At 37.2% G+C, this 24,633-nt stretch overlaps 1 protein-coding gene across 5 annotated transcripts in view; it reads left to right on the forward strand.

Annotated features, from left to right (window-relative positions):
• TRIQK (triple QxxK/R motif containing) overlaps positions 1–24,633 on the forward strand; it is a 106,332-nt gene that overhangs the window by 10,971 nt on the left and 70,728 nt on the right. For 2 of the 5 annotated variants that reach the window (XM_012184145.5, XM_027973234.3), the window contains exon 2: positions 11,626–11,780. The exons of 2 other annotated variants lie outside the window; for them this stretch is intronic. The gene's annotated coding sequence lies outside the window, so the exon portion shown is untranslated. Of the gene's footprint in view, positions 1–7,030; positions 7,160–11,625; positions 11,781–24,633 lie in introns of all 5 variants that reach the window. One more of the 5 variants, XM_060393516.1, reaches the window with a different exon arrangement.

The raw sequence follows: 24,633 nt of genomic DNA on the forward strand, positions 1-24,633 counted from the left end.
TTTCTCCATTTTACAGATGTAAAATCTATATCTCAGATAAATGATCTGAACACAGCTCTTGCTTATAAAGGAAAGTGAGTGAGTTCTTTGATTAGATAGGTTTGAATTCAGTTTTCTATCTTTTCCCTGTTAACTGTGCATGCTTGAAAAACTCACTTAATAGTTAGAAAACCTAGTTTTCCCAGTTGGGTTTTATTGTATTTATCCCACAGGAATATAAGAATTTCTGATAATGTATGTGACATGCTTAACACAATAAATGGAAACTGCTGATATTTTTATTATTACTAATATTAATCATCATCATTATAAGGGTTCAACACCCATTATTCATATTTTCAAAATCCAAAGTTTTGAAAAATTATTTTTCCCAAGATTTTCACAATTTCATTTGATGGAAACCAGCCTTGAAGTGACAGGGGACGACTTATATAGTACTTATTTCTTTAGTCAGTGTCAATATTGATAAGATTTTGCTGTGAAGTATTGCTATGCTGTCCCCATACATGTTGTATAATTATAGCAGCTGTGAGACATAGTTACTTTCTGTAGTCTCCAAGACACATCTGGCCCAAGCATTTTAGATAAAGACTATAGATCTATATTATTATGACACCTTTAATAACAGCTTCATTGAGATATAATTCACAGTCATAAAATTTATGATTTTTAAGTGTACCATTCAGTGGTTTTAGCATATTCAGAGTGAGGTGTGTGATCATCACTATCTAATTTTAGAATATATTTATCACCTCAAAAAGTACCCTGTGTTAGTTATTCCCTATTTCTTCTGCTCTCACCCTCAGCTATGAAAAGTTAAGTCGCTCAGTCGTGTCCGACTCTTTGCGACCCTGTGGACTATAGCCCACCAGGCTTTTCCATCCATGGGATTCTCTAGGCAAGAATACTGGAGTGGGTTGCCATTTCCTTCTCCAGGGGATCTTCCTGACCCAGGGATCAAACCCAAATCTCCTGCGTTAGAGGCAGACGCTTTAACCTCTGAGTCACCAGGGAAGCCCTCAGCTATGAAAAGTGAAAGTGAAAGTCGCTCAGTCATGTTTGACTCTTTGTGACCCCATGGACTGTATAGTCTATGGAATTCTCCAGGCCAGACTACTGGAGTGGGTAGCTGTTCCCTTCTCCAGGGGATCTTCCCAACCCAGGGGTTGAACCCAGGTCTAACACATTGCAGGCAGATTCTTTACCAGCTGAGTCACCAGGGAAGCCCAAATATACATGAGTAGGTAGCCTATCCCTTCTCCAGAGGATCTTCCCTATCCAGGAATTGAACTGGGGTCTCCTGCATTGCAGGCGGATTCTTTACCAGCCTAGCTGCCAGCCTAAGTAACCAATTATCAATCTATTTTCTGTCCCTATGCTGCTGCTGCTGCTGCTGCTAAGTCACTTCAGTCGTGTCCGACTCTGTGTGGCCCCATAGACGGCAGCCCACCAGGCTCCCCCGTCCCTGGGATTCTCCAGGCAAGAACAGTAGAGTGGGTTGCCATTTCCTTCTCCAATGCATGAAAGTGAACAGTGAAAGGGAAGTCGTTCAGTTGTGTCCAACCCCTTGTGATCCCATGGACTGCAGCCCACCAGGCTCCTCCATCCAAGGGATTTTCCAGGCAAGAGTCCTGGAGTGGGGTGCCATCACCTTCTCTGGTAGATTTTCTCATTCTGAATATTATATATAAAGAGAACAAACAAGAATGATGCATTAATTGGACTTTTTGTAAATGACTTCTTTCACTTAACATAAAGTTTTCAAAGTTCATCCATGTTGTTCCATGTATCAATATTTCATTACTTCTTTTTATGTTGAATTAATATTGAATTGTATGATTATACCACATTTTGTTTACCTATTCATCATGGATTGTTTTCACTTTCTGGCTATACGGATAATGCCTCTATTTACATTTGTGTACACATTTTTATGTGACCATATTTTCATTTCTGTCCCATGTATAGCTGGAAATGGAGTTTCTAGGTCATTTGCCTCTCTGTTTAGACTATCAGGAGCTGCCAAACTGCTTTCCAAAATGGCTGCAGCATTCTGCTTTCCTACCGGCAATATGTGAAGGTTCTAGTTTGTCCACATCCACATCAATACTCCTTACTGTCTGTCTTTTGGTATAGCTATCCTTCTTGTTCAGTCTATAAGTTGTGTTTGACTCTTTGCAATTCTATGAACTGCAGCATGCCAGGCTTCCCTGTCCTTCACTCTTTCCCAGAGTTTGCTCAAATACATCTGTTGAGTCAGTGATGTCAATCCAACCATCTCATCCTCTGTCGCCCCTTTCTTCTCCTACCCTCAGTCTTTCACGGCATCAGAATCTTTTCCAATGAGTTAGTTCTTTGCATCAGGTGGCCAAAGTATTGGAGCTTGAGCTTCAGCAGCAGTCCTTCCAGTAAATAATCTGGACTGATTTCCTTTAGGATTGACTGGTTTGATCTACTGGCTGTCCAAGGGACTCTCAAGAGTCTTCTCCAGCACAATACTGGAAAAACTATAGCCTTGACTACACATTACTTTGTCTAGGTTTGTCATTGCTTTTCTTCCAAGGAGCAAGTGTCTTTAAATTACATGGCTGCAGTTACTGTCCACAGTGAGTTTGGAGCCCAAGAAAATAAAATCTGTCACTGTTTCTACTTTTTTTCCCACCTATTTGCCATGAAGTCATGGGACTACATGCCATGATATTCATTTTTTGAATGTTGAGCTCTAAGCCAGCCTTTTCACTCTCCTCTTTAACCCTCATCAAGAGGCTTTTTTTTCTTCACTTTCTGCACTTAGAGTGGTATCATCTGCATATGTGAAGTTGTTGATATTTCTCCCAGCAATCTTAATTGCAACTTGTGAGTCATCCAGCATGACATTTTGCATGATGTACACTGCATATAAGTAAATAAGCAGTGTGACAATATATGGCCTTTACCAACTCTTTCCCAATTTTAAACCAGTTCATTGTTCCATGTCTGGTTCTAACTGTTGCTTCTGCCCTGCATATAGGTTTCTTAGCAGACAAGTAAGTTGGCTTAAAGCTCAACATTCAGAAAACGAAGATCATGGCATCCGGTCCCAGCACTTCATGTCAAATAGATGGGGAAACAGTGGAAACAGTGGCAGACTTTATTTTTTGGGCTCCAAAATCACTGCAGATGGTAATTGCAGCCATGAAATTAAAAGACGCTTACTCCTTGGAAGAAAAGTTATGACCAACCTAGATAGCATATTCAAAAGCAGAGACATTACTTTGCCGACTAAGGTCCGTCTAGTCAAGGCTATGGTTTTTCCTGTGGTCATGTATGGATGTTAAGAGTTGGACTGTGAAGAAGGCTGAGCGCCAAAGAATTGATGCTTTTGAACTGTGGAGTTGGAGAAGACTCTTGAGAGTCCCTTGGACTGCAAGGAGATCCAACCAGTCCATTCTGAAGAAGCTCAACCCTGGGATTTCTTTGGAAGGAATGATGCTAAAGCTGAAACTCTAATACTTTGGCCACCTAATGTGAAGAGTTGACTCATTGGAAAAGACTGTGATGCTGGGAGGGATTGGGGGTAGGAGGAGAAGAGGATGACAAATGATGAGATGGCTGGATGGTATCACCGACTCGTGGAGTTGGTGATGGACAGGGAGGACTGGAGTGCTGTGATTCATGGGGTCGCAAAAAGTCAGACATGACTGAGCGACTGAACTGAACTGAATTGAAAGTGATCTGGAATTCCCATATCTTGGAGAATTTTCCATAGTTGGTTGTGATCCACATAGTCAAAGCCTTTAGTATAGTCAGTGAAGTAGAAGGAGATGTTTTTCTGGAATTCCTTTGCTTTTTCTGTGATGCAATGTCGTTTTGAATTAGTGTTTATTCTCTTCAGAAAAATACTAGGAAATAGAATTAATAGATTATATAGTAGTTCTATTTGTAATTTTTTTAGGAACCTCCATTCTGTTTTCTTAATGGCTATACCAACTTACATTCTCACCAACAGTTCCCTATGTTCCTTTTTCTCTACATTCTTGCCAACCCTTGTTAATTTTTGTCTTTTTGATCATAACCAGTCTGACAAGTGTGAAGTAATATCTCATTTCCCTGATGATTAGTGATTTTGAGCATCTTTTAATGTGGCTGTTGGCCATCTGTATGTCATTGGAAAAATGTCTATTCAAGTCTTCTGTGCATTTCGTATTTTTTTTTTCAAAGCTGAGGTTTATGCATCCTTATTATGTTTTGAATATTGACCCTATATCAGATCGGTCATTTGCAAATCCTCCTGTCATTCAGTGGGCAGCATTTTCATTTTGCCATGGTTTCTTCAGCTGTGCAGGAGCTGAAGAAATACATTCTTATTTAATGTAGTCCTATTTGTTTATTTTTGCTCCTATTTCCCATGCCTGGTAAGGCAGATCCAAAAAAATATTGCTGAGGCTAACATTAAAGAGCATATTATGTTTTTTTTCTAGGAGTTTTATGGTTTCATGGCTTACATTTAAGTCTTTAATCCATTAAATTTTTTTTTTTGTATATTATGTGAAAAAGTAGTGCAATGTGAGTTGGTCACATGTAACTGTCCAGTTTACCCAACACCATTTATTGAAGAGGTTGTCTTTTCCCTATTTCACAGTCTTACTTCCTTTTTTGTAGATTAATTGATCAGGAAAGTGTATGTTTCTTTCTGGACTCAGTTCTAGTCCATTGATTTCTGTGTCTTTTTTTGTGTGCCAATATCCTACTGTTTTGATTACCATAGCTTTGTAGTGTAGTTTGAAGTAAGGGAGGGTGATGTCTCCATCTTTGCTCTTCTTTCTCAATATTGCTTTGACTCTTTAGGGTCTTTTTGTGTTTTCATACAAATTTTATAGCTATTTGTTCTGGTTTGGTAAATAATCCTTTGGGATTTGATAGGAATTACAGAAGTCTGTTGATTTCCTTGAATAATAGGATCATTTTAACCATAATATTTCAGTCCATGAGCAAAGTATATTTTTCAGTTATTTGTATGGCTTCAGTTTCTTTCATCAGTGTCATAGTTTTCTGAATACAGGTCTTTTGCAACCTTCGTTAGATTTATTTCTAGTATTTTATTCTTTTTAATGTAATTATAGGTGGGATTATTTTCTTAATTTCTCTGATAGTTCATTGCCAGTGTACAGAAATAAAACAGTTTCTGTATATCAACATTTTGAATTCATTGAGGAGTCCTAACCGTGGAGTCCTAACAGTTTTGTGGTTATATCTTTAGAATTTTCTATATTTGTATATGTATATAAATTATATGGGTTTCCCTGGTAGCTCAGCTGATAAAGAATCCACCTGCAATGTAAGAGACTCCAGTTCAATTCCTGGTTCAGGAAGATCCTTTGGAGAAGGGATACCCAATCCGGTATTCTTTGGCTTTCTTGGTGGCTTGGATGTAAAGAATCCATGTGCAGTGTGGGAGACCTGGGTTTGATCCCTTGGTTGGGAAGATCCACTAGAGGAGGACATGGCAATCCACTCCAGTATTCTTGCCTGGAGAATCCCCATTGTCAGAGGAGCCTAGAGGGCTACAGTCCATGGGGTTGCAAAGAGTTGGATATGACTGAGCAACTAAGCGCAGCACAGCATAAATTGTATAGGACATACATATTTTACATATATATGTGTATATATAGTATACACACACATATATATATTCATGTCATCTCTAAATAGTGAATTTTGTCTCTTCCTTTCCAATTTGGATTTCTCATTTCTTTTTCTTGTTTGATTGCTGTGTCTATGACTTCTAATACTATGAAGCCATCTATGCCTAGACTTTGTTGAGAGTATTTTTTTAAAATATATTACTGATTAAATTTTATTACTGGTAATTTTTCCTCTTCATATTTTTTAATTCTTCCTGATTCAGTCTTGGGAAATTCTACATCTTTAGAAATTGATCCATTTCTTCTAGGCTTTCCATTTTGTTGGCACATAATGGCTTGTGGTGATCTCTTATGAGCCTTTTATTGGCACATAATAGCTTATAGTCATCTCTTATGGGCCAACTGTGGTATCAGGTGTAACGTCTGGGCTGACTGTGGTATCAGGTGTCGTGTCTCCTTTTTCATTTTGATTTAATGTTTTGAGCCCTCTCTGTCTTTCTTGATGATTCTGGCTAAAGAGTCATCCATTTTGTTTGTCTTTTCCAAAAAACCAACTCTTAGTTTTATTGAACTTTTCCCTCTCTCCCCCTCTCTCCTTTTTAGTCTCTGTTTATTTTTGTTCTGGTATTTTTTATTTCTTTCCTTCTATTAACTTTGGATTTTGTTAGTTCTTTATTTGCTAATCTTTTTGGTATAAGATCAGATTGTTTATTTCATATTTTTTTTGTTTCCTGAAAAAAACAGGCTTTTATCACTGTAAATTTCCATCTTAGAACTAATTTTTCTGCATTTCAAAGATTTTGGGTTGTTGTGCTTTAATTTTCACTTGTCTTCAGGTATTTTTTTTTCCTTCATTTAATTTTTGTCTGTTTCTCATTGCTTGTTTAACTAGCATATTGTTTAGCTTCCACATGTTTGCATTTTCTGTAGTTCTTTTTTTTTTTTTTTCCTTCTTGTATTTGATTTCTAGTCTCATAGCATTTTGGTAAGAAAAAACTGCTTGATATATTTTCAGTCTTCTTACATTTATTAAGGTGTATTTTGTGGCCTAGCATGTGATCTATCATTCAATGTCCCATGTGCACCTGAAAAAATTGTGTACTGTGATATTTTGAAATGGAATATTTCATGTGTATCTACTAATTCCATCTTCTCTAATATGCCATTTAAGGCCAGTGTTTTTCTCATTAATTTTCTGTCTAGATGATTTGTCCATGGATGTAAATATGGTGGTAAAATCCTTTACTACTATTGTATTACTGTAAGTTTCTCCTTTTATATTGGTTAATATTTGCTTTATTTAGGTACTCCCATACTATATGCATTTATATTTACAATTATTATATCTTCTTGTTGGACTGATCCCATTATCATCATGTCATGACATTCTTTATCTCTTGTTACAGTTTTTGTTCTAAAAAAATTCATCTGTCAGTGCTGCTGCTGCTGCTACTAAGTCACTTCAGTGGTGTCCAACTCTGTGCAACCCCGTAGACGGCAGCCCACCAGGCTCCCCGGTCCCTGGGATTCTCCAGGCAAGAACACTGGAGGGGGTTGCAATTTCCTTCTCCAATGCATGAAAGTGAGAAGTGAAAGTGAAGTCGCTCAGTCATGTCCAACTCCTAGCGACCCCATGGACTGCAGCCTACCAGGCTCCTCCGTCCATGGGATTTGCCAGCCAAGAGTACTGGAGTGGGGTGCCATTGCCTTCTCCAAGCAGCCTCTTCCACTTCTCACTGTTGTTGGCTTCCTCTCCATTTTGTGCCAGGCTTTTTTGTTTCAATTCACATGAATAGTTTTTTCATTTCCTCACTTTCAGTCTATATGTGTCTTTAGATATGTAATGAATCTTTTGTAAAAAGGATATATATGGGTCTTAATTTCTTAATCCTTCAGTGAATGCCTTTTCATTGGAACATTAAGTCCATTTAAGCTTAAAGTAATTATTTGATAAGTATGTACTTATTGTCACTTGATTAATTGTTTTTGGGTTTTTTCTGTAGTTCTTTTTTCTTTCTTTGTTCTTTTTCTTCCATTTTGATTTGATGACTATTTTAATGTTGTTTAGATTCTCTTTTTTTGCAGTTTTGTGTGTATATCTATTTTAGGTTTTTGATTTGTGGTTACTGTGTGGTTCATAAAAAACAACCTATGTATACACATATGTGTATGTGTGTGTGTGATTATTTTATGATCTGTTTAGTTTGAAGGCATTCTGACCATCTTATATTTTTATTCCCCCACTGCTACATTTGAGATTTGTATTTTTGCGTCTCTTAACTATTTAGACTTCCCTGGTGGCTCAGACCAGAAAGTGTCTGTCTACAATACGGGAGACCAGGGTTCGATGCCTGGGTCGGGAAGATCTGCTGGAGAAGGAAATGACAATCCACTTCAGTACTGCTACATTTGACTTTTATATTTTTGTGTCTCTGAACTATTTATTGTGGATATAGGTGATTTTACTACTTTAGTCTTTTAATAGTCCTCCTAGGTTTATAAGTAGGTGATTTATTACTTTTGCTGTATGTTTACCTTTACAGTGAGATTTTTTTCATTTCATAGTTTTCATATTTCTAATATGGCCTTTTCTTCTTAGAGGAGTCCCTTTAATATATATTTTAGACTGAGTTTGATGGTGTTGAATTCAGCTTCTGCTTATCTGTAAAACTTCCAGTTTTGCTAAGAATTCTGAATAAAAGCCATGTCAGGTAAAGTATTTTTGGTTGTGGGGTTTTCCCTTTCATTGTTATATATATTATGCCACTACTTTCTCATCTGCAGAGTTTCTGCTAAAAATCAGCTGATATGGGAGTTTCCTCAAACTTAACTTGCTGCTTTTAATAGCCTTAGCAGAGTTCCGTTGTATAACTTGTTGCTTTTAATTTACTGTTTTTAATATCCTCTTGTTATCTTTAATTTTTGCCATTTTATTTATAAAGTGTGTTGGAATGAGCCTTTTTGTGTTCATCTTGTTTTGGAATCTCTGTGCTTCCTGGACTTGGATGTCTGCTTCCTTCCCCTGGTTAGGGACATTTTCAGCTATTATTTCTGCTCCTTCCTCTCTTTCTTCTGAGACTCCTATAATGTAGATGTTAGTTCCCTTGATATTGTCCAAGAGAACTGTTAAATTATCCTAATTTTTTTTTAATTCTTTTTTTTTTTTTTCCAGTCAGCTCGGTTAATTTCCACTAGTCTATCTTCCAGATGGCTTATCTGTTCCTCTGTATCTAATCTACTGTTGATTTCTGCTAGTAAATTTTTTATTGCAGTTATTATAATTTTTGCTCCATTTCGGTCTTCTTTATATTTTCTAGTACTTTGTTGAAATTCACACTGTGTTCATCCATTCTCCTGAATTTGGTGAGCATCTTTATGATTGTTACCTTGAACTCTTTATTGGATAGATTGCTTGTCTCACCTTTGTTTGGGTCTTTTTCTGAGATATGTTCCTTCATTTAAGACATATTTCTCTGTCACCCCATTTTGCCCAGTTCTCTGTGTTTGTCTTTGTTAGATAGATCCATTACATTTCTTATTCTTGAAGTGGCCTTATGTAATAGACATCCTGGGTGGCCCAACAGCATCCTCCACTCTGGTCACCAGAACTATATGTTCTGAGAGTGTTTCCTACGTGGACTGAATGTGCTGTCTGTTGTGGCGGGGCCAACTACCATGTTTGTGATGGTAGATGAGGCTGGCCCCAGCCTGGTTGACTGTGAAGTCATGTGTTGTATGTTAGCTGTAGGCCTGCTAGGGGTAGAATGAGCTTCCCATGCAGTTGGTTGTACAGCTTGGGGGAAACAGGACTTGCTTCTCACCTATTGTTGGGTGGGGCTGGGTCCTAACATGACTGTTTGCATGGTCCGGGGGGATACTGGGCTGGTGCTTATTGCTAGAGAGAGGAGCCAAGTCTTTGGGTGGCTGTTTACACATTCCAGGGAGGTATGGGCCTTTTGCTGTCCCACTAATGGCTTGAGGCACGATTCCAAAATGAGAGTTGACAGTGCTGATTTTACTGCCATAGAATGAGCTCCCAGAAATCGTTGTTGCCAGATTCTCTATCCTCATGGGGAGCCCCAGTTGCTTCCTGCCTCTCTGGGAGGCTCTCTGAGTCAGCAAGTGGACTGTTGCCTCTGTGCTGGGAGGCAAAGCTTGTGAGGTTTGGGGCATGCCCTTTGAGAGCAGAGAGTCTATTCCTGTGGCTTTCTGGTTTTCCCAAACATAAGACTTACTGGTTTTCAAAGCCAAGTGTTCTGAGGGTTTGTCTTCCTGATGCAGGACCCCCAGGCTAGGGAGCTTAGTGTGGGGCTCAGACCCCTTAGTCCTTGGGGAGGAACTCTAAGATTTTGATATTACTTTCATTTGTGGTTGGACAACTTGAGGAAATGGGTTCTGACTATATAGCATCTCTCCCTCTCATATTCATCTCTGTGTTTTCCCTTCTTTATGTGTTTATTTGTAGAAGATTCTTTATGCTAGTCTTAATGTTGTTTTCATGGAGAATTGCTCTGTAAGTAGGTGTAATTTTAGTGTATCTGTTTGGGACAAGGTGTGCTCATGGTCTTCCTACTCTATCATCTTGGCCACTTCTGCAAGATGTTTTTAATGATATGATTATAATTAGTAAAAATTGTATTCTCAAATACTTAGAGTTACATTTTGAGTTGCTTATTATTATCAGATAGCAGTTTGGAACCACTTAAATTTGATATTCTCATTTATGTGAAAACAATTGGAACATAAAGCTAGAGATAAGTTCAGTTCCTGGATAATAAATATATTTTTTTTAATTTTAGTTTTTTATTTTTTAAATTTTAAAATCTTTAATTCTTACATGCATTCCCAAACATGAACCCCCCTCCCACCTCCCTCCCCATAACAACTTTCTGGGTCATCCCCATGCACCAGCCCCAAGCATGCTGCATCCTGCGTCAGACATAGACTGGCGATTCAATTCACATGATAGTATACATGTTAGAATGTCATTCTCCCAAATCATCCCACCCTCTCCCTCTCCCTCTGAGTCCAAAAGTCCGTTATACACATCTGTGTCTCTTTCCCTGTCTTGCATACAGGGTCGTCATTGCCATCTTCCTAAATTCCATATATATGTGTTAGTATACTGTATTGGTGTTTTTCTTTCTGGCTTACTTCACTCTGTATAATCGGCTCCAGTTTCATCCATCTCATCAGAACTGATTCAAATGAATTCTTTTTAACGGCTGAGTAATACTCCATTGTGTATATGTACCACAGCTTTCTTATCCATTCATCTGCTGATGGACATCTAGGTTGTTTCCATGTCCTGGCTATTATAAACAGTGCTGCGATGAACATTGGGGTACATGTGTCTCTTTCAATTCTGGTTTCCTCGGTGTGTATGCCCAGAAGTGGGATTGCTTTTAAACAAAATGAATAAACTGTATATTATTTTATTTTCTTATTACTTTTTAATGAAAATTTGGCTTAGAAAGTAACATGTACTTAACAAATTATGGTTGAATAAATATAATTATGTTTATAAATCAACTCTAAAATTGCACTAATGGAAAACAAATTCAAATCAGTCTCTATATTCATATTTAAGTCTAAAATGTAGAAGAAACACCTCTTACTGCTTTACAGATAATCACTATACAGTGAATCATTCTTAAAATATGATCTGCAGAAATAATGTTGCTGTTGATTGTAGTGAAAGGAGGTCTTTACTTAAATAAGTTTGGGACACCTCGGTTCAAATAAATTTCAATAGGCTTTTCTATTACAGGATTTCTCAGAGCCTTTTAATGAAATTGTATCTTGTGTAAAGGGGGAATAGTATGCAATGTTTTTTCAAGTATATTTTGGCATAGAAACTTAATTTGAATGAACATATAATAGAGTTAGCAAACCATAAACCACAACTTGGAAAATGCTACTACAGTGATTTTATTTTGCATACACTAAAGAACTAGAGATCATCTATTTAATATTTCCATATACTCTATTTGAATTCCAGTAAGAAAAAGCAATCAGAGTATTATTATTGGTGGAATTGAATTTGCCAGGAATGCGAGCACAGCTTCCTCAGTAAAGATCTTGCCTTTGGAAACATCTTACCTCTTGGCAGCTCTCCAGAGTTCAGACTTGGCAGCCTCAAGGACAAAGCACAAGGTGTGTTTATTTGATTTAACATTTGGCAAAAGGTGTTTTGACTTGTTTGTTTTCTTTCACTTTGTTTTTCTTGTTTTTGTTTTTGGCAATGAACTTGAGTTTGGAATTTGTTCTTTCTTATGGGAGGCAGGATTACGATGGGGAAATGTTTTTACTTGAATTTATTTTGTGATTTTGGACAAATCCAAGAAAACAGAGTGAGATCCATAGAACCATAAACCTTTATCTGATTAATTTGTTAAATCATTTAGTATTATTGTCTATGAGAATTTGTTGCCAAAGTAAAATATTTGCTCTCTCTTGATATTTGGTACACTATGATATTTTGGTACATTACTGTATTTTGATAATTATACATTGGTTAAAATCGATGTACCTGCATATAAGCAATTAAGGTCATAGAACAAATTAAGATAATAAAATATCGATTATTCAACATTATTTTAAATCTTTCTTGATTAATTGATACATTGATGTCTAATAAGTTTCACGGAGAGAAGAAATCTGTCATAAAATGGAAGAAAATGGGCCCCTATTGTATATGTGACCTTATCCTCTACTCTCTTCTGGCACCCCTCATTCTAATCAGAACTCTTCAGTGGTTCCCCATATATTTATGGTGTGGACTCCAGGGCACAAAGGAAGTAGGACACTTTCTATACTTGAAGGAGATGGGACACGTCTTACACTGAGATCAAAGTACTGACACGATCAATGTTTGTGTCTGAGCACTCGTATGTGGATTTTTGTCTGTTTGGTGTATGTAAATGTGTGTTTTGGTGTGTGTGAGAGAGTGAGAGTGAACTTGCAAAGTCAGTTGACCTTACCTAAAGATCTATATTTTTATGATTTGGGAAACAAACTCATGTGCCCAGACTGAGATGTGTTTCAGGAGAAACACAACCTGGAGTTGCTACTGAATCAAACAGGAGATGAGATCAACTTGGGACTGAGAGGTTGCTGGACAGAGTTCTGTACTTGTACAAAATCAGGTTAAACATTTTACTGTAAAACTTGCTTTGGGAAGTTCAATTATTTTTTTTCTTCAAATTGTTCAGAGTTCAGTAATAATTTGAAAATAAACATTTTAAGTGAATTTTGTGTATGCCATTTTCATTAAAAGGGCCCATGATATGTAATCTATTCCCTGCTTCCAAATTTTGGTTAAAATAATAAAGACCCAATAGTAGGGGAAATATTTCTAAAATTAGTGAGGTAGCTATCAAGTGCTTTTATAAAATCATTTTTATGATGGACCTTGAAATAAATAGTATGTTATAGTGAAGTTAATTTTCAAAAATAAAATAGAGAAGTGATTTGAATATTATTATATTTTTCTTAAGGTTTTTTCCTGGAAAACATTGGAATGGACTGTAATATAAAGGATATCCTAAAATTATATTTCTTACTCAGCATTATATTTTAGAGTTAAGGTCATTTTTAACATTTGGAATGCTAAATTTGGTACTGCAAATTCAAGTTTTGAACATTAACGGAACCAGTTTTATCTAATATCTGATTACCACTGCTCTAGTAAAAAGAACTATACTGACCTACCTAATGCAAGTGTGAATATATAAGAGAAATTGTGACATATAGACTTAGAAATAACATCAAGGATTTACAACTCCTGAACTCCTGAGGAAGAAATAACAGAGAAGTAGTGCAAGTGTTGAACAGAGAAGATTCTTTTCTTAGACTGGAGAATAATTTGAGATTTCTGACAAAGATTAAATTGTTATTTTAAAAAAATGGGGCCAGTGTTCAAGATTTTTGTTGTTGTTCAGAAGCCTTCCATTTTAGAAAGTATTTTAGAATGCTTCTTATGTACATAAACTGTAAGCATATAAGCGATAATCTATTCATCCAAAGTTTTCAACACGTTAGGAAGACCGTATATGTAATTTGCTGTTTTAAGTTATCCAAAGATAGTTTTGCTGAAGCCACTTAGCTGATGCTAGAAGATGGTTAAGAGACCAAATGATAGCAGAAAGGGTACTATTTATATGTAATTAAGTTACACATAGATATGAGACCATCCTTTTCTTTTTTTCTTTATATATCTCAGTGACTTTTTACGTGAATGTGAGGTCTTCAAGTTCAGATTAGTTTTTTCCTCTTAAAAAGCTTATTTGAACTGTATGGTGACTCCACAGTGAGTAAGTGATTAAGTCAGTATGATGTAATGATGCTAACAACATTTATCCAGCACTTACTATGTGAGGAGCACCATGTTAAGTACTTTAAATGAGCTAGCGATTTAATTTAACACTTACAGCAGCCACATGAGATAGGAATTCTTACTGTACTGATTTGAAAAATGGTAAATGAGCTTAGCTTAGTAAACAACTAAAAAGGGATAGAACCAGAAAGGAAATAAGTTAAAGCAAGGAAGAGTTAACTCATAGTTTATCAGACTCATCTCCTTATAAAAGAGAACTTATAGTAATATTTTAAAATTCAAAGCTTTTAAAATCAAATTTATAATAATTAAGCATAAAATGTGGATGTTTTAAGTTAACATAATAGTTCTGGAAAATATCTGTTCAAAAAAGTACTGAGTATCCAGTGTTCTAATTTGTTTGAGATTTTTTAGTATACAAACAGTTGTACAAACCTTCTACTGAAGGGAAGCCAGAAAATAAAAAAGACTAAATTTAATATGAAAAGAGCTTTATAACCTTTTAAAAGTAACAATTGATAGGTCTAAGGTAAAATAACTTTCCTCTTGCAACACTTATCATCTAATTGTTTATATTTTGTCGTGCTTGTATCAAATCATGAAGAAATGAAATACTGATTGCTATAATATGGTTATTTATTTTAAATATTATTGACATGACTTTGAAGAAATCGCTTCTCTCCTCCCTTCTTATACACTGAAGATGCAGCATTCCAAGAAAGTAATTAAATGTCATTTGTAAAGGAACTTTTATTTTCTATAATTACAGACCTAGGTGGTCTGTGGCTTATACGGATTGACAGTGAGAAGTCTTGGACATATTTTTCCTATGAAGGACACATTTAAGTGCATTTTAGCATCAAAATAGCTACAAATGCTCATTATTAAAGATTCAATCTTCTTTTTGTTTGCAGTATATAGGGGTGTGTTTATGTGTGTATAGAAAAAAAGAGGAAGGGAAAGAATAAACATGAAAATGAGAATGAATTATGCCAAGGCTCCCTAGGTGTTTTGTTTTAGTAGCTTTTCAGAATCCTACCACTGTAATTCAGGGGATTGACTAAACATTTACATTTATCATTAAAATACAAGATACCATTTTTTTCTGTTCTCTGTTTTCTCTGTTTTCTCTCAGGTGGTCTCATATTACTGTAGTGGATATTCTTTTATGTAGATATCTTTACTATACCACTCTGAATGTCTCTGCTTGGTAGATCATCTTACATCTATTCTTTCTTGTAAATGCTTTAAGGAGTTAAAAAACGGATATGGTTTATGAACTTCGTTATTAAAGATGTAATAATGTGGCACAGTGAAAAATTGAAGTGTTCAATCACAAGGTCATTAACAAAGAATGAAAAATCATTAAGTGCAAAAGATGAAAGGGGGTTTTAAGGTAAATTTGAAATTCAAGCATGAAAACACCACTGTGTTGAGAGAGGCATAGGAGAGATTTTTGCAGAGGATAGAACCTGTATTGAAAGTCTGGTTCTGTAGTAACTAGACTTTTGTACTGAAAGAGATAACATGTAAGTCTTAGGAACAGGCTGTAAAAAATTTTTGGAAAAAGGTAGCAAAAGTGACAAATGTATTATAGTTAAAATTAAACAGTAAGGAAATATGATTCATCAAGGAGAAATTTGGACCAGAGATTGTGATTATGGTCAATAATGTAAAAAAGTTGAACAATTCTATTTTATTTTGGGCTTCCCTGGTAGCTCAGCTGGTAAAGAATCTGCCTGCAATACAGGAGATCCTGGTTCAATTCCTGGGTTGAACAGTTGAAAAATTATACTTTTTTCTTCATTAGTTGCTTCATACAGTTTATGAGTACACTCAGTTATTTACTTTCATAAAATCCCATTTTCTAAAATGAACAGAAAAGGGCAAGTTTAAAGACAGGGACCCAGAAGAGTTCACAGCCTTTTTATGACATTCATTTCTAAATGCCTTATTTGAAAGAGAATGTCCTGGTTTATGATTTTCTTTTCTTTTCTTTCTTTCTTTTTTTTTTTTTTTACTTTTAGAAAGAGGCAGATGGTATGAAAACTGGACTCCCTTATTTAAAGGGAATGTTGATATTTATAACCAAGCTTATCTCCAGCAAGATTTGTTTTTTGCAGCTGTTCCAGGTTGAAAAAAAAATATCTTAAAGTCCTGGCTTGTTTTTCTTTCCACATTTGGGGTGGGGGGGAGAATCTTCAGAATGTGAAAAAGTGATGTTTGATTTTAAACATGAATGCAATGTAAACTGTGATTTTTTTGCTTCTATATGTGAATTTTCTGTTTGTATGCTGTGATGATATTACTCTTTTTGTTTCACTGATCTATTTCCTAGATACATCACACTTGGGAAATAATTTACTCATCATTTTCATATCATCAAAGTATTCTAGGAAATGTAGTATATTTTCACTGAGTTAGCCTTTATTATTAAACTATCTTCTGACTTAAAAAATTTTTTTTTAATTTTCTGACTTTTCATTTTGATATATTAGTCATTTTCTTTCTTCCCAGAGTGAGTATATTTTTCACTGGGAAATAAATGTTTTCTGTCCTTTTTTATAGTTATATTATTTTTTATAAGGTGTGATATTCTTCCTTATTCTATTCTTTGCTTCTATTTTCAGTTGTAAAAGCTGCTATTTCTCTAAACATATATATCTTAGCAACTTCCTTTTATAATTTCACTGAACATTAATTGTATTTTATACTCTAAACTTAATACATGGAACTGTCTCTTTGGGAACACGACAACACTGGAATGAATATCTAAGTTCAGTTCAGTTCAGTTCAGTCGCTCAGTCGTGTCTGACTCTTTGCGACCCCATGGACTGCAGCACGCCAGGCCTCCATGTCCATCACCAACCCCCAGAGCTTACACAAACTCATGTCCATTGAGTTGGTGATGCCATCCAACCATCTCTTCCTCTGTCAGCCACTTCTCCTCCTGCCTTCAGTCTTTCTCAGCATCAGGGTCTTTTCATGTGAGTCAGTTCTTTGTATCAGGCAGCCAAAGAATTGGAGTTTCAGCTTCAGCCTTAGGCCTTCCAGTGAACACCCAGGACTGATTTCCTTTAGGATGGACTGGTTGGATCCCCTTGCAGGCCAAGGAACTCTCAAGAGTCTTCTCCAACACCACAGTTCAAAAACATCAATTCTTTGGTGCTCAGCTTTCTTTATAGTCCAACTCTCACATCCATACGTGACTACTGAAAAACCATAGGTTTGACTAGATGGACCTTTGTTGGCAAAGTAATGTCTCTACTTTTTAATATGCTGTCTAGGTGAATATCTAAGCTTATACACAAACATAATATTTGTTCATATGTGTTATGATTATGTACCTACATATATAGTTTTCCATAATGAAGGATATTTTATCATGAGATATATAATTTATTGTGAATAAATGTGATTATTGATATAAGTGGAGATCAATTACATAGTTTGCTTGTCAAATTGGAGCAAGCCCCACTGTTTACATACAGATAACTTCCTGAGTATAAAATATTATGTAAATTATGATTATGTCAGGTAAATATTTTTCCTTTTCAATAATTAAAACTAAAATATTTATTTAAAAGTTTTTGTCTGTCGACACTTACAGTTAATCTGTTTGATTGAGTATTGTGAAGACCAGCATATTGCTTAAATTTATAAAAGCCCAACCATTACTAGTGGGCTTCTCTGAAAGCTTAGTTGGTAAAGAATCCGCCTGTAATGCAGGAGACCCTGGTTCGGTTCTTGGGTCAGGATGATCCTTTGCAGGAGGAATAGGCCACCCATTCCAGTATTTTGGGGCTTCTCTTGTGGCTCAGCTGGTAAGGAATCCGTCTGCAATGAGGGAGACCTGGGTTCAATTCCTGGGTTGGGAAGATACCCTGGAGAAGGGAAAGGCCACCCACTTCATATTCTGGCCTGGAGAATTCCATGGACTGTTTAGTCCATGGGGTCACAAAGATTTGGACACAACTGAGTGACTTTCACTTTCAACCATTACTGCTGCTGCTGCTGCTAAGTTGCTTTAGTCGTGTCCAACTCTGTGCGACCCCATAGACGAGAACCCACCAGGCTCCACCGTCCCTGGGATTCTCCAGGCAAGAACACTGAAGTGGGTTGCCATTTCCTTCTCCAATGCATGCATGAAAGTGAAAAGTGAAAGTGAAGTCGCTCAGTTGAGTCTGACTCTTTGCAACCCCTTGGACTGCAGCCTACTAGGCTTCTCCATCCATGGGATTTTCCAGACAAGAGTGATGGAGTGGGTTGCCACTGCCTTCTCCATCAACCACTACTAGTACCAAACTATTTATTTCCAGAGAGTCTCTGGCTGTTTTCTGAATAAACCCTTTAAATATCAATCTTTGATTCATAAAGTAATCACTCTCTCTCTTTAATCCCGTAGAACGTTTATCAGTTTAGGTTATTCCACACCTCCTTTTCTTCTTTCTTTTTTACTTTGGATTGATTTTCTTTTCTTTTATTGGAGTATGGTTGCTTTATAATGTCTTAGTTTCTGCTGTACAAGGAAGTGAATCAGCTGTAGTATACATATATCCCCTCCCATGTGGACCTCCCTCCCACCCCAGCCCACATTTCACCCATCTAGGTTGTCATAGTCACTCAGCTGAGATTCTCGTGCTATGATAACCATAGTTAAATGTGCTAAGTGAAAAATACATGAACTATTTGCGTATCACCTCTGCCTATCTTTTTGTAAGGATTCACTCTAGTTGTTCAGCCCCTCAGTCATGTCCGACTCTTTGTGACCCTGATGGGTTGCAGCACGCCAGGCTTCCCTGTCCTTTACTATTTCCCTGTGTTTGCTCAAACTCATGTCCATTGAGTCGGTGATGCCATCCAACCATGTCAGCTTCTGTTGCCCCCATCTCATTCTTCCCTTCGTCTTTCCCAGCATCAAGGTCTTTTCCAGTGAGTTGGCACTTTGCATCAGGTGGCCAAAGTAGTAGAGCTTCAGCATCAGTCCTTCCAATGAATATTCACGTGTTGGTTTCCTTAGAATTGAGTGGTTTGATCTCCTTGCTGTCCAAGGGACTCTCAAGAGTCTTCTAGAGCACCACAGTTCAAAAGCATCAATTTTTTGGTGCTCAACCTTCTTTATGGTCCAATTCTCATATCCATACATGACTACTGGAAAAACTATAGCGTTGACTACATGGAGCTTTGGAAAGTGATGTCTCTGCTTTTTTTTTTTTTTCTCCCTTTTTTTGCCACTTTATTTTTTAATTCAAGGATAATTGCTTTACAGAATTTTATGGTTTTCTGTCAAACATCAACAAGAATTAGGCATAGGTACACACCCATGTTTGCTGCCTTCCATCTCCCTCCCCATCCCACCCTTCTAGATTGTCACAGAGCCCCTGTTTGAGTTCCCTGAGTCAGACAGAGAATATCGTTGGCTATCTATTTTACATATGGTATTGTAAGTTAAGTATGCTGCTCAGGTTTGTCATAGCTTTTCTTCCTCGTAGCGAGTGTCTTTCAATTCCATTGATGCAGTCATCATCCACAGTGATTTTAGAGCCCATAAAAATAAAAGTCTGTCACTATTTCCACCTTTTTCCATCTGTTTGCCATGAAGTGATGGGACTGGATGCCAGGATCTTAGTTTTTTAAGTGTTGAGTTTTAAGCAAGGTTTTTCACTCTCCTTTTTCACATTCATCAAGGGGCTTTGGTTCCTCTTTGCTTTCTGCCATTAAAATTGTATCATCCGCCTATCTGAGGTTGTTGATATTTCTCCTGGCAATCTTGGTTCCAACTTGTGACTCATCCAGCCCAGCTTTTTATATGATGTACTCTGCATAGAAGTTAAATAAGCAGAATGACAATATACAGACTTGATGTGTTCCTTTCCCAATTTTGAATCCAACCATCGTTCCATTCACTCTAGTAAGTTAGTTCACTTTACAAATGCCATTCTTCCTTGCATGAGTGTTTGCTTAATGTAGGTTTAGTAAAAATTTAAATGGAATTTTCACAATAAACAAATTGACTTGAACCATTCAGTAAAACTTGCTAGTATTCTATTACTCTGCACTCTCACCATGTAATAAAGCAAGTGATTCTATAAGAAATGTGAAACTGTACAAACAAAAGTCTTGCACCTCACTGCTCCTGATTTTGTTGTTATTGCTCATGTTCCCGATGGATACCATGTGAGTGAGCACTTAAAGATCATTGACCAAGGTTGTCTGTATTCATCTCTGCTTCTTTAACCAGAAGATCCAAAGTGTATGTTTCTCAGATTCTCTGAAAATAATAAAAATAAGGAAGATGAAAGGATGTTTTTTCAATTAGTGCTATAGATATCTGAATAACATTTAGTTCAAATATCAATGGCTAAGGCAGAAATAAAGTACATTATTTTATTATATGTTATGGCTGAAGGAAATTGGTGCTTAGTTATATTAGAAGTAACAATGCATAAAGGAAAGTGATTTAAATATATATTTATAAACTATATTAAAATAATTGAATTTTTAATTCAGAAGCATTTATGTATTTCCCAGGCTTGCAGCATTTCATTTTGAACATCAGCAATCATAATTCTATTAGTTCATGGGAAAAATAGCACACTGCTCATAATAATTACCCTCTTTTTTATGAAATATTCTTCTAGAGGACCTGATTCTGAGATAAAATGTTAGCTTATATGAAGGAGGATTTAATTAACACTGTTGAAAATTGACCAGTGGGAAAGAGAGAAAACTTGCAAAGTAGTAATGCCAATTTATAAAGAATAAAAATTGATTATAAAATAGAAACCTGTAAAGGATATGTTAGTAGAGTATAATGGCAATTGAATTTCCCAATAAGAATGTAGCTTAGAGAGCATCTAAGAAACTTTACACATTTCTTTTTTTGTCTTTAAAAATAGTTAGTGAGAATTCCCTGGTAATGGTTAGGAGTCAGTGCTTTCATTGTGGGAACCAGATCCAGTTCCTGGTTGGGGAATTAAGAACTTGCAAGCAGTGTGGTGCTGCCATCAAAACAAAAACAAAAACAAAATAAATAATTACTAGTGATAACCAACGGCTATGTTTAACTGATTGAATAAACTAGATACTCAGTTCAGTTCAGTTCAGTCACTCAGTCGTGTCCCACTCTTTGCGACCCCATGAATCGCAGCACGCCAGGCCTCCCGGTCCATCACTAACTCCCAGAGTTCACTCAGACTCACGTCAATCGAGTCAGTGATGCCATCCAGCCATCTCATCCTCTGTTGTCCCCTTCTCCTGCTCCCAATCCCCCCTAGCATCAGAGTCTTTTCCAATGCGTCAACTCTTCGCATGAGGTGGCCAAAGTATTAGCTAATTCATTTCTAGATATGTATTAGTTTTCTATAAGTGCATAATTTGTTACCATAAACTTAGTGGCTTACAACAACAATCACTTATTAGCTCACAATTTTGTGGGTCAGGAGTCCAATGTGGTCTGAATAGGTTTTCTGCTTGGGATCTTGCAAACCTGAAATGCCAGCCAGACTGTTCAAAGCTTTGTGAAAAAATCTACTTCTAAGTTCTTATAGGTTGTGGGCATAATTTAATTTCCTGTGGTTGTAGGACTAAAGACCTCCTTTCCTTCTTGGTTGACTGATGTTCTCCATGTCAACCTTATTTCTTGCTACATGGACCCTTCCATCAATGGAGAATTTCTCATTCATAAAATTCCTTTGAATTTCTCTGACTTGTCTTACTTTGACCTCTAGACTGTGATTTAAAATGCTCATATGATTAGATCAGTACCGCTTTGATGATGTCCTTATTTTAAAGTCAGCTGATGTAGAAGTAACTAAATGTTTGAAACCCTTTTGCTGTTAATGTAATATAATCTTAGGAGTTATATTTTGTCATATTTACAGATTCTACCCACACTCTAGATGAGGAAGAGATTCACAAAGAACAGCATATTGGAGGCAATCTTAGAATTCTGCCAATCATATTTGATAAAGTCATTGCTTATCAGTATAATGTATGGGTAATTTTTAATTTACTGGGTGTTCCAGGGTTGCCTCCAGAGAAGGCAGTGGCACCCCACTCCAGTACTCTTGCCTGGAAAATCCCATGGATGGAGGAGCCTGGAAGGCTGCTGAGGGTCAGACACGACTGAGTGACTTCACTTTCACTTTTCACTTTCATGCATTGGAGAAGGAAATGGCAACCCACTCCAGTGTTCTTGCCTGGAGAATCCCAGGGACGGTGGAGCCTGGTGGGCTGCCATCTATGGGGTGGCACAGAGTCGGACACGACTGAAGCGACTTAGCAGCAGCAGCAGCAGGCAGGGTTGCCTCATTATTTTTGTACTTAATACCAGCTCTTTCCTTCTCTACTTACTTACCATTTTTGTATTTGCATCTAACATCCTACTTTCTACATGTCTGTTGCTATTATTATAACTTTCTTCTTATCTGTGTTTAGAACCAATGAGACTTAGGAACCAACACACTGAGATTCCTACTTTTAAAAAGCAGCTGATGAATTCCTATGGAGAGTTATTCTTGGCCTCTCTTGGTCATTCAAAACTGTTTTGAGAAAACACAGTTAATTGTAAAAAGCTGTATTGTATTTAGAAATTGATAGGGCAGAAGTCGAGTAATGAATTATATATTTTACCACAGGCTCCCCAGACAACAGATTCTGAGGCACAGCTTAAACTTGGATGCAAAACAAGGGAGACAAGAGTGAGTGAAAAATAGAAGGAAAAAAACTAGATAAGGAGGAAAAACAAATATAAGGTGGTTACTGAACTGGCCACAGTGTAAGAGAAAATATAGGCTTTTATTTAGTCATGTGGGACATCTCCAGGCTGGCTGCATAGAGCCAATTAGTTGGATTGAGGAAGAGAAAGAAATTTATCTGCTAACATCTTCCTGTCACTTATTTTTTATTGGTCAAAGCTCTATCCTTGTACTTTTCAGATTGTTTTGGGGCTATGGGGCTTGGGATTTGGAAGTGGTAGGGGAAGCCAAGCTTCCTATTGATCTAGGTGTAGGTATTGCTGTAGCTGTGGAGGTGGTGTTGGAAGTTGTACCTTCACCCACCCCCCAGAGGAACCATGTCAGCTAGCACTAGTAGATTAGTTGTGGGTAATTGCTGGTGCTATTCATTGGGCAAGTGGCTGAGCATCCAGGAGACAGTGAATATGGGAAAATACATCAGTTCAATTCAGTCACTCAGTCATGTCTGACTCTGCGACCCATAAATTGCAGCACGCCAGGCCTTGCTGTCCATCAGCAACTCCGGGGTTCACTCAGACTCATGTCCATCGAGTCAGTGATGCCATCCAGCCATCTCATTCTCGGTCGTCCCCTTCTCCTCCTCCCCCCAATCCCTCCCAGCATCAGAGTCTTTTCCAATGAGTCAAGTCTTCTCATTAGGTGGCCAAAGTACTGGAGTTTCAGCTTTAGCATCATTCCTTCCAAAGAAATCCCAGGGTTGATCTCCTTCAGAATGGACTGGTTGGATCTCCTTGCAGTCCAAGGGACTCTCAAGAGTCTTCTCCAACACCACAGTTCAAAAGCATCAGTTCTTCAGCACTCAGCCTTCTTCACAGTCCAACTCTCACATCCATACATGACCACTGGAAAAACCATAGCCTTGACTAGACAGACCTTAGTTGGCAAAGTAATGTCTCTACTTTTGAATATGCTATCTAGGTTGGTCATAACTTTTCTTCCAAGGAGTAAGTGTCTTTTAATTTCATGGCTGCAATCACCATCTGCAGTGATTTTGGAGCCCCCCAAAATAAAGTCTGACACTGTTTCCACTGTTTCCCCATCTAATTCCCATGAAGTGATGGGACTGGATGCCATGATCTTCCTTTTCTGAATGTTAAGCTTTAAGCCAACTTTTTCACTCTCCACTTTCACCTTCATCAAGAGGCTTTTTAGTTCCTCTTCATTTTCTGCCATAAGGGTGATGTCATCCGCATATCTGAGCTTATTGATATTTCTCCTGGCAATCGTGATTCCAGCTTGTGTTTCTTCCAGTCCAGCGCTTCTCATGATGTCCTCTGCATAAAAGTTAAATAAGCAGGGTGACAATATACAGCCTTGATGCACTCCTTTTCCTATTTGGAACCAGTGTGTTGTTCCATGTCCAGTTCTAGCTGTTGCTTCCTGACCTGCATACAGATTTCTCAAGAGGCAGGTTAGGTGGTCTGGTATTCCAATCTCTTTCAGAATTTTCCGCAGTATATTGTGATCCACACAGTCAAAGGCTTTGGCATAGTCAATAAAGCAGAAATAGATGTTTTTCTCGAACTCTCTTGCTTTTCCCATGATCCAGGGGATGTTGGCAATTTGATCTCTGGTTCCTCTGCCTTTTCTAAAACCAGCTTGAACATCAGGAGGTTCACGATTCACGTATTGCTGAAACCTGGCTTGGAGAATTTTGAGCATTACTTTACTAGCGTGTGAGATGAGTGTGATTGTGCAGTAGTTTGAGCGTTCTTTGGCATTGCCTTTCTTTGGTATTGGAATGAAAACGGACCTTTTCCAGTCCTGTGGCCACTGCTGAGTTTTGCAAATTTGCTGGCATATTGAGTGCAGCACTTTCACAGCATCATCTTTCAGGATTTGAAATAGCTCAATTGGAATTCCATCACCTCCACTAGCTTTGTTCATAGTGATGCTTTCTAGGGCCCACTTG

The sequence above is a fragment of the Ovis aries genome, chromosome 9 (genome assembly GCF_016772045.2).
Source record: "Ovis aries strain OAR_USU_Benz2616 breed Rambouillet chromosome 9, ARS-UI_Ramb_v3.0, whole genome shotgun sequence".
In the NCBI taxonomy this organism is placed as follows: Eukaryota; Metazoa; Chordata; class Mammalia; order Artiodactyla; family Bovidae; genus Ovis; species Ovis aries.